Source organism: Trichosurus vulpecula, chromosome 4 (genome assembly GCF_011100635.1).
Source record: "Trichosurus vulpecula isolate mTriVul1 chromosome 4, mTriVul1.pri, whole genome shotgun sequence".
Classification (NCBI taxonomy): domain Eukaryota; kingdom Metazoa; phylum Chordata; class Mammalia; order Diprotodontia; family Phalangeridae; genus Trichosurus; species Trichosurus vulpecula.
This window is the reverse complement of record NC_050576.1, coordinates 361,165,304-361,175,563: the sequence shown is the minus strand read 5'-3', so window position 1 is coordinate 361,175,563 and position 10,260 is coordinate 361,165,304.

Here is a 10,260-nt window from a genome sequence, read left to right as displayed (position 1 = left end):
CACCGGATCACAGTGTATGTGAGGGGTGGGTGGGTGGATGAGGTGTAAGAAGACTGGACAGGTAGGAAGGAACCAGGTTATGAAGGGCTTTAAAAGCCAAACAGAGGATTTTATATTTGATACTAGAGATAATAGTGAGCTATTGGAGTTTATAAGATTGGGGAATGAGATGAGCGATTCTGCATTTGAGGAAGATCAGTTTAATAGCTGAGAGGGGGAGAGAGGAATCAGGGAGACCAATAATCTGCTGATCCTTTCAACAGGCCAGGCTTGAAGTGATGAGGACTCATAGTAATGGTAGCATGTCACAGGAAAGAAGGAAGCATATTTAAGCGATGTTATGAAGATAACTGGTAAGATTTGGCAGCAGTTTGTATATGGAAAGTGAGAGAGAGGTGTAAAGGTTGTAAACTTGGGTGACTGGGAGGATGGTGGTACCTTTAATAGTCATAGAGAAGTCAAGAAGAGGGGGAGGTTAAGGGTGGAATAAGGAAAGATGATGAGTTCAGTTTTGGAAATGTTGAGTTTAAGATGTCTACAGGAAATCTAGTATAAGGCATGTAATAGACAGCCAGGTGGCACAGTAGATAAAGTAGTGGTCCTGAAATAAGGAAACCCTGAGTTCAAATCTGGCCTCAGATACTCACTAGCTGCGTGACCCCGGGCAAGTCACTTAACCTCTATTTGCCTCAGTTTCCTCAACTGTAAAATGGGCATAATTGTGAAGATCAAATGAGCTGATATTTATAAAGTGCTTAGCACCGTGCCTGGTGCATAGTAGGTTAGGGTTGTGGAATCTGTGGCCTGGAGGCCACATGTGGCCTTCTAGGTCCTCAAAGTGTGGATCTTTGATTGAATCCAGGGGATTTGTTCTGTGAAGTTTGGTTTCAGGTACCCCACCCCTGGAAAGAAGGTACTATATAAATGTTGATGCCCTTCCCTTCCCTTGAGTTGGAGATGAGAGACTAGAGATCAGGAGATTGGTTGCAGCTAGACCGTAGATCTGGGCATTATCTCCATAGAAATGATAATTGAATCCATTGGAACTGATGAGATCTCAGAGGGAAATAGTAGAAGGAGATGGGAAGAGGGCCCAAAACAGAGCCTTGGGGACATTCACAAATAGCAGATATGACCTGGATGAAGATCCAAGAAAGGAGACTGAGAAGAAGCAATCAGACAGGAGGAGAATCAGGAGAAAGCAATGTCACAAAAACATATAGAGAAGAGAGTAATGAGGAGAAGAGGGTGATCAAACCTCTTTCAAAGTTTTGGAGGCTGAAGATTGAGAAAAAGGCATTAGATTTGGCAATTACACAATCGTTGGTATCTTTAGAGAGAGGAGTTTCAGTTGAGTGATGAGGTCAGAAGCCAGACTGCGGAGTTAAGAAGAGAGTAAGTGCAAAGGAAGTGAAGGTACCTATTGCAGATGGCCTTCTATCCATTTATTTTTTTTAATTGCTGAAGATTTCTTAAAAAAAATGTTAAATTGTAGACAAGTACAAAAAAAGCTATTGTTATCATCTCTTCCAATGCTAATTATTGTATTACAGATGAAGACTTCACTTCTTGAGTCAATGCCAAGTCTTTTTTGTTGTTTGTATGAAAAAAATTCATGACTACATAAACATTTAAGTGTCTCCTGTTAATTGTCGGCATGGATTAGGGGTGGAAAGTTGATTAGAATTTTTACTCTTTGCATTTGTACTTGCCAACCTGTATTTTTCAATCATTCTTGAATTTATTTTCTAAGTATATATGATATTCATTCAACTCCCCTTATTCTTAATGTACTAGAATCTCCAAAAGACCATTGAAGGACAAAGCATGTATTTATATTTACAATAAAAATGATTCAAATGAAAAACCATACACTATGCCCTTCAGAAAATCAATGGAAGAAGGGTAATTGTAATTGTCAAGAGTTTTTCTCCCTTCACCTATGAAACCATATTCAATTTAGAATTTTGGCATTATCATCCATAAATATGCCCACTGTGTCCATAGTATTAGGCACTACAAATATCAATAGGGTTTAAGCCATTAAGAATCATAAAAATTATAAGGAACTTAAAACCTTCTATGGAACATTTATAATTCTAAGAACTAACTGATCTTCTTCCAAATGAGTATGGTTCATATACTAAAACATGTATAGATCTTGTTTATATATTAGACAATAATGTAATTTGTGCTTAAATATTTGTTTCTCTCATCAACTGTAAATCTGAATTTTCCTGTGGCTTCTTTGAACACATGTTGGCAATACCCTCTCAGGACATTTATCCTTGGTGTGTAGGGTTGTTGTTGTTATTGTTGAGTCCTTTATCAATTGTGTCTGATTCTTCATGACCTCATTTGGGGTTTTCTTGGTAAAGATAATGGAGTGGTTTGTTTTTTCCTTCTCTAGCTCATTTTACAGATGAGGAATGAAGGCAAACAGGGTTAAGTGACTTGCCCAGGGTCACACAGCTAGTAAATATCTGAGGTCAGATGTCTTCCTGATTCCAGGTCTGGCAACTAGCTGCCCCAATGTCTAGGTTAATAGATCTCAATAATTGCCTGTTACATGAGTAGCTCTGTCAGGTAATCCTAATTGGGTCTATGATAATAATCAAAACTTGTCATATACATTCCATTGATTTAGTGCTTATAACATTCAAATATTTAATTGGCCAATGGGGGAATTCCATTTTGGCATTTATCCATTGCACCCTTCTTATCACTAGCCCCATCAACCAGGAACTCCACATTATCTGATCAGAATTCTGGAAGGGCAGGTTGATCTGTTTCAACAAATGGAAAAACTGCCATGTTTCAAAGGATCCATTGAGAATTTTCATAGCCTCCTAAAATGTTATAAACACTCAGTTCTATAGCAGCTTCATAAACTTGTTCATCCAGTCTTCTCCAGTCTGTGTAATCTCTGGCTTGTATAGCTTCAGCTAAAAACTCAGAGACCATCAGCACAAATTTGAGCACCTTACAGTCCTTAATAAGGGATAGCTTTCTAATGCTACATGAAAGGTATACTTGTTTTACTATAAGATCATATGTAGTTGTGTATTTGTGTGTGTGTGTGTGTGTATGTGTGTGCACATTTTGGGAGTCCCAAAATAAATGTTTTTGGAAAAAAAGATGTCTTCCTGATTCCAGGCCCAACACTGTATCCATCTTTAAAATGAGAGGGTTGGGTTATTTGACTTCAAAGATAATGTCCATCTCTTAATCTTGTAAACAGAGTCTCTTGTACTTTAGGCTACAGGTCTAAGAAAAAAAGATTGGGTTGCGAAGGGACATGAAAGAGGGAGAGAAAGGATAAACAAAAAGATATGGTGATATAGTAACTCTCAAAAATGGCATATTTGATATTCAATACCCTTGATAGATGGAGACCAGAGATTAGAGCATTGAAAAAAATTCCAATTTAAAGTTTCTAAGAAACCAAAACATTCTCTTTAGAAGCTGCATGGGAGAGTTAAGGAAAAATTACTAATACAATTTTTTAGATGGAGCAGGAGTCTTTTTTTTTTCTTTTCAAGCTGGATGTGAATTTGCTGAATACTCTAAGTGAACGTCTAGACTTCCAGACAAAGTATGAAGCGTATTAAGGCCCTTTTCTTGAATAGTATCAACTTGTTGAGAAGAATAGTAGTCATTCAAACTTGATCAGGCAAGGGTCACAAGAGTTGGCTTCAGTTAAGTTTTTTTTTAATAAATACTTTAGGGATTGTACAAGGCACTCAATATCTTGTTCTGTGCTGACATGGTGAAGAAATAATCATCACAGATCAGACCAGCCTGATAGGCCATCTCATAGTCTGGAATTTCTATCCAGGTTTTCAAACTCTGAACAAGTAGAATTAGGGACTGTATTCAGGATACAAAGCCCATCTCTGTACTATTTATTCATTGTCATCTTCTCATAAGTCTGCAAAAGCAGCTTCTAAGTCTTCCAGCTGATGAACCTGACCTTTGACACAGTTTTCCAAGCCGTCCTCTGTCCGGTTCACATCTGGCCTTTGGAAACTGTATAGTTTAGCAACGAAATGGAGGAGAAATACATGATGGTAGCTAGCAGGGATGGATTATCAAATGAACATTTTTTGAGGGTGGGGGGAAATGGATATATTTGTAGGTAGTAGGGAAGCATCAAGTAAAGAGGGAGAGATTGAAGATAAATGAGAAAGTAGGGACCATAGAGGGGACAGTCTACTGGAAAACAAAGGATGGAATGTGATCATTTGTGCATATAGATGGTGTTTGCCTTGGCAAGAAGAAGGGCCATGTCTTCACGTGAGACAGCAGTGAAGGAGAAGATAATGTCAGAAGGCATCTGTGTGATATGAGATAAGGAGGATGGGAGAAGGGGAGAAGACAATTCTTTATGAATCATCTTGTTAAAAAAATATTAGGCAAAGTTCTCAGATGAGAGGGTATGAGGAGAGAGGCTTAAGGAAGAATGAAAAAGTTGTAAAAAACTGGTCTGGTAAGTGAGACAGTAGGTTAGGGATTGGTAAAAGGATTGACTTTCCACTTTGGGGGCCCTATTGAGATTATATAATGTAAGTTTGTAGCCGACAGAGTCAGCATGGTTTCATAATTTCCTTGAGCTTTGTTCAGGTGCATGTGAGTAGAAAGCAGTAGATGATAAATGTGTTCCAAGGCTGGAATTTGGCAGGGCAAAATTTTAGATAAGATGAAGGGGTAGAGACTTAAGAAAAGAGGACAATCTAGACTTGAACTGGTTCACTAAAGGGTCAAGATGAGGGAATGAGGTGAGCATACCTGGTGATAGCCTAAGAAAGAACCGAGGAGTGGAGCGATTGGAGGCAATGGTAAAGATGAAGAACAGGGTTTAGAGATACAAGGCAGAAGGTAAGTTGGAATGACAGCAGATTATGATCAGATAAAGGAATTTCAGAGTTTGTGATCATGGTTGTGGTGTGGTTGTGTGATGGTAAGATCAAAGATATGACCATCTCTGTGTGTAGCGTCAGTGCTATGGAAGAGTAGGTCATGGGAAATTAGGAAGTTGAGTACTAGGAGTTTGAGAATGTTTGAGGTAGTATGACTATGTATTTTGAATTTCCCTAATATGAAGGTAGGTTTTGGGGAGCAAAGGAAGACTGCGACCTAGGAACCAAACTCACTGAGGAAGGAAGGACAGTGCCCTAGAGGTCAATAGACAACAGCCACCAGAATCTTGACTGGGTGATAAATATATATTGAATGTGCCTCAGTGAAGGAGAGGTTACTGAGCGATGGTGGTAGAGGGAAAAAAACTGGAAGTAGCAATGAGGAGCAAAGAGTATTCCAATTCTTTGGGCAAATTGCTTAACCTCCTAGTGTCCTAGGGAAGAGTGTCAAAACATTGCCCACAACACTACCCAGTGCAGCCAAACCAGATTAAGATGTAATTGGGAAATATTTTACAAAATTAATAAAAATACAATAAAAGATAACATCACCCTTTAAAACTAAATCAGTCTGTAGCCTACAGGGATCCTTATTTGGCACTGTTGCCTTAAACAACTCTTCAAGACTATAAACTCCAGAGAATGTGCCCTTTGCATTGATGGAGGTAACTCTTCACCTATGGATGAAATTAACATCTCCATATCTAGAAGATTTGAGGCTTAAGGAGTTACCTAGGGTTGAAAAAAAAGGAGTGGAGGATTGGTGGGAAGGAGTACCAAGGGAAAAATGCATAATGGCTATGGGCTTTATCAAAGCCTGGTTCTCCAGAACCCTATTTCAAGATATCATAAATGAAACTACCTGGTGTTGAAGGTTGGAGAGAAGAGGTCCAGGAACCCCAAGACTGGAGTTCCCAGACAGGGTAGTTGAAGGGGAGTACCCCTCAAGGACCTGAGCACTGGAGAGGGTCAGAGCTGTCTGGAATGAATTTGCGGACTCAAACATTCTTTAAGTCAAGGTGGCAAAGATTTACTATACTTTTCAGTGGGCAAGAGTTCTTAGGGAACCTGCAACCTTACAGGGGTGCAGGTAAAGTTTATAGAGGACATTCGATGGTAAAAACCTGCCAAATATGTTAATTAGTTGTTTTGGGGTGGGATTAGGGAGTTGTTAAGGAGTGGTCAGTTCTTAAAGGAACATGCACTTTTTGTATCTACTGGGCAGGTATCTTACGCAGAGTTCACTGGGAAATAGCCCAAGTAGGGGCTACATAGAGGTGTAGTTTTAGGCCTGAAACATCATTAAGTCAACTAATGATCAGGGCTGACTGGGAAATATCCAGGCTGCTTACATCAATGTCTTGTTACACAAGATGAATGTAAGGGAGGATGCATATGTCTGGGTCTAGCAGCTGCCCACTGTATCAGGGGAGAGATAAGCATTTTGCTAGGGTATGCTGCCCTGTTTTGCTAGAGAGAAACTGCTAGGGATAGTGTTTTTAGGTTAGGGAGAGATGTGATTTTGGAACTGGGGTCCAGGCGCAGGCACCCAAGCAGAAGCTAAGGAGAAATGTGATGTTAGAATTAGGGTCCAAGCATAAGCTCCCAAGCACCCCATCAATGGGACAAAAGAGTTAATTGTCCTAGTTTTTAAAATTAACTGTGGGAATTAGACACCCCCCCATAATGGCCGTAAACCAGGGGTGGGGAACCTGTGGCCTCAAGGCCACATGTAGCCTTCTAGGTCCTTGGGTGTGGCTTTATCACTGAGTCCAACTTTTACAGAAGAAATTCTGTTATTAAGATTTTGTACTGTGAAGTTTAGATTCAGTCAAAGGGATACACTTGAGGACCTAGAGGGCTGGCCACATGTGGCCTGGAGGCCCCAGGTTCTCCACCACTCCCCTAAATTCTCCCCTCCTTTACCTATTTTGAAAGTCCTAGAATTCTTTTTGTCCATCTTCTCTGATGCCCATGCCCACTTCCTTTTGTGAGTATCTCCTTTCCATAAGGCTTGCTTGTTTTGCCTTCTCTCCCTCTGTTCCTATCTTGTGTTTTGTCTGCTAGGTGCTCTGCTATCCCAACACATTTTCACCATGGAAACATCAACTATCTCCCATGTCTGTGGATGATCTCAGTAGATGAATCTATATCCTAAGTCCCTCCTTCCTCCCAGAAATCAGGCCTGTGACTAAGGGCCATACCACAAACTGTGGGTCCCTTGGACTTTTTCTTTTTGACATAAATGGCAGATAAGAAAGACAGGTGCCTTTCCTTTTACTGTCCTTTGGGATCCCCCAAACTGTCCTAAATTTTCATTAAGATACTCCTTACTCCTAAACCAGAGTTTTCTGGACCATCACAGGTTTATTAGTAGAAGCGGCAAGAAAATTGATTGATACCTCCTCCCCCCACACCCCAACAGAACTCCATGCTACTCTTTAAGGTTGTGGTGGTAAAGTACAGAAGGAGGGGCATTGGACTAGTTTTTGAGATTATTATTTGGGATAAGCTCTGTTGGTGTACTCTTTGTCAGTAACACCCACTCCTTGTAGCATGAGAGTTGTCTCCAATTCTCTGAATTTAACAATTTGCGAGTATATAGAGGTACTCTCCAGACTACTAACAAACAGTGTTAAAAGCTATAATTATGCTGTAGACAAAACCAGAGTCCTGAGTTTTCACTCTGCATAAAACCTTTCATGTCACTCAAGGAAGAGGTTTCTTTTTTTATTTTTTAATGCTACTCTGAATCAACAGAAGTGTCATAACATGGAGACGAATCCGGGTTTTTTTGGTGGTAGAACTCAGAATCATGAAAAGCTTCAGACAGCACCTAATACATCTTGAAGTTGAAAATGAATATTTTCAAATAGCATCAATAACTTTTGAATAAGAGAGGGACTTGGAATCAAGAAGAGCTGAGTTCAAATTCTGCCTCAGATACTTAACTAGCTGTCCATGACCTTGAGAAAGTTGTTTAACCTCCCTTAGCCTCAGTTTCCTCATCTGTAAAATGGGGATAGGAATAGCACATGTCTCCCAGGATAAAATGAGATAATAGTTGTAAAGTGCTTTGCAAATCTTAAAGTGTTATGTAAATGCTAGTTACTTAAAAAGAAACCTCGAAAACCTGAGTAAGAGAAGTTTGTTTTTGCTGTTGCCTCCTCTGCGTTCTTCATCTCAGATGTCCCCCATAGGAGGAGCTCTGGTAATAGTATCCATATCATAATGCCTATCCAAGAAAGGCCCTCCTCTCACTATCAAAACTTCTAAGTCCTATGTCCCATTTCCTTAGGACTTCCCTAGGAGTCCTGCCTAGTTAATCAGATAAATGAATTCTAACTAGGATTTTAATGGTGGGTGATAATATGAGCTTCACTCTCTCTTAGGTAACATTTGGCTTTTAGCAAAACTGTCAGTGCCTTAAGGGAAATAAGTGGGTGGGAATTTAAGGCAGGATGTCAGGACTAAACAGGGGATATGTTTTGGCAGGCAAGAACTTTCCCAGGCCTCCTCAAATTGAATTTATTTCAATTCAATAAACATTTATTAAATATTTACTATGTGTAAGGCATTGTGCTAGGCCCAGGAGAACATGAGATGAAAAATGGCACAGGCCCTTGAATTAAAGAATTTATAGTTTACTATGGGGAACATCATATGGTAACAAATATTTATATATTCTATGAAATAGAATGTGATAAGGAAAAAGAAAGATCCAGGGCAAAATGCATAAGAATTTTTTAATGGAGAAAGAACCCTTTAAAATGAAGGTGGGTGGATTGGTGGAATCAAGGAAAATATCATGAAAGAAGCAGCTGCAGTTGAGCTAGGCCTTGAAGGAATACAATGATTTCAATTGGCAAAGAGTTATAAGGAGTATCTCATGCAGCTACTAATTTCCTAAGGCTGTCTCTGATACTGAGCTTCTTAGTTCCTTACTGTTTTGGCACCTCTGTATCCTTATACTTTGAGAATACACACCCACACACCCACACCTACACCCACACCCACCCACACCCACCCACCCACACACACACACACACACACACACACACACACACACACACACATTAATATTGTTAAGCTACTCCTGTTTGTTTATGTTGAGGCTATTGGGAAGGAAGTTAAGACATCATTTCAAATCTAAGTTTGTGTAGAACAAAAGTAAAAAAAATATAAACATACTAATGCTGTATACAAGAGTTAGAGAGTGATATCGATGGGATAGTAGAGTTTCAATAAGATATATTTTATTCTCATTTGGAGTAATGCTTAGATTTGCGCATTTCCCTCAGATATTACCCAACAAACAGCAAAAAGAATGCATAATTTTCAAAAGAAAAAAAAGATCTATAATACAGATCTCTCCTCCGTAATAGAATGGTCCTTATTTTTTCCCCTCAAAATATCGAGTTTATCAAATATCTTTTAAAGCTTAAAACATACTTCCAAATTTGCCAATTGACCATGAGATATAGGAGAAAAAAACCAAAATTTTGCTCTTTTATTTATAATTGATTAAAAGTTTGACTTTTATATTTTAGTGGCCCATTTCTACCTTTCCTAAAAAGTTGTTTTTTGAAATTCACTAGAGATTTTCACTTAGAATGTGCCATGTTTCAGGGTACATTTATTCAAACTGTTGGATAGATAAAAAATAGATGCTTTAAAAAATGCCCTTTGTAAAAAAAAAAAAAAAACAACACCCCCTCCTACTCTCAACAACTGATAGCTTTAACTTAAGATCAGCTTCATGGATCAAAGTTATCCTCATGGAATAAGTATTATCTCTTCTCATTTACAGTATTTGAGACAGTGTATGAAAGTAACTTTTTAAGAAAACAGCCTATGATAGTCCACAGTACACAAGCAATGTACTACCGCCAGTCTTTTTCTTACCAATATTTTCTTATTATAGTTGAGGCATGATATGAACCATTTTACACTTTGAACATAAGGGTGAATCATTCAAAAAATAATACTTCCTTATAAGGTTCTAAGCATTGTTGTTGTTTAGCTGTCTCTGTCATGTTCAGCTCTCCCTGATCCCATTTTGGGGTTTTCTTGGCAAAGATCCTGGAGTGGTTTGCCATTTGCTTCTCCAGCTCATTTTACAGATGGGGAATGGAGACAAACAGGGTTAAGTGACTTGTCCAGGGTCACACAGTTAGTAAGTATCTGGTATTCTATCCACTGTGTATTGGGGCACATGAATTTACTATCTGTCACATAGGTAGGCACTTAAGAAATGCTTGTTGACTAAAGGGCAAGCTTATAAAAATAATTGTTTATTCTACAGGAAGAATGTTTCCTTTCCTTAAACTAGTTCATTCTA